This window comes from Hydra vulgaris, chromosome 09, assembly GCF_038396675.1.
Source record: "Hydra vulgaris chromosome 09, alternate assembly HydraT2T_AEP".
Lineage (NCBI taxonomy): Eukaryota > Metazoa > Cnidaria > Hydrozoa > Anthoathecata > Hydridae > Hydra > Hydra vulgaris.
The window spans coordinates 64,959,927-64,961,131 of NC_088928.1; positions in this window are offsets into that span (position 1 = coordinate 64,959,927).

Below are 1,205 nucleotides of genomic sequence, written 5' to 3' on the forward strand. Positions count from 1 at the left end.
AAACTAAGACCTGCTTGGAATCCGCTATCTCGATATAAACTTGCAGGGCCTTTGCTAAAATTGTGGCATTTACGGATTGAAAGTGAAAATGCAATTCTAATAAAAAAAGTCTCTTGGGTGTGTTTTGATGTTTGATGGATGGTCAGATGTTTGTAATGATAATCCTATACAATTTCTTCTTTCTACCCCAAAACCAATATTTCTCAAGTCACTTCATCCCGAATGCAACCGTCATTCAGCAGAATATATATACAATATTACCAACTCTGTAATTAAGGAAGTTCATGTTAAACCTATTGCCTTTATATCTGACCATGCATCAAATATGACAAAGGCATGGAAGCTGTTACAACATGATCACCCAGAAATTTTTTGTCATGGCTGTGGGGCACATGCACTCGAACTCCTGGCTACAGATATACTTAAGATTCCCTCTATTCAGTTTAACCACCTTCAACACAAGAAAGTGTCTGGTTTCTTTCGAAAGAAGCAAGTTTTAAAGCATGTGATGTTAGAATCATCATGTGACACATCAAATGACATTGAAAAAGTCTAAACTTGTTTTCCTTCAAAGTATGCTGACAAGATGGTCATCTGCATTTACTATGATCAAAAGAAATAATGATCTTCAAGATGTTTTGCGTATTTCAATTTCAGATGCTCGAGTTTATGCTACAAGTGCACCTGATAAAGCAAAACTAAATTCTGTGAAGAATACTTTACATGATACTGTTTCATTTTGGTCAATGAGTATGTTTTGCGAGCAATTACTGGTATCACTTCGAAATGCAGTTAAATCTGCAGAAGGAGATCTTGTTCGTGCATCTGTAATGCCTCGTTTATGGAACTACGTTGCCAACAACTTTAAAGAAGTGTTATTAAATAGTGACTGTAAAATTCCTCGAGATGAAATAAAGTTATTAACTGAAGCTGTTGAAAGACGTAGAAAATTCAGTAGGCGTGATATTCAAAAAGCAGCAAATCTTTTGGATCCTAGATTCATGGGAAATGGTTTGATAGAATCAGAAAAAAGCCAGGGTCTCTCAACCATTGTCAAAATAGGATTAGAATTTCAATTATTAAGTGGGGAGATAATGAGAGATTTTATGTCTTTAAATCCCAATCTGGAGAGGTTTATGGCAACAAATTGATTTGGGAAGCTGTTGATATTACCATTGACCCATTGCATTGGTGGTCTGCATTCT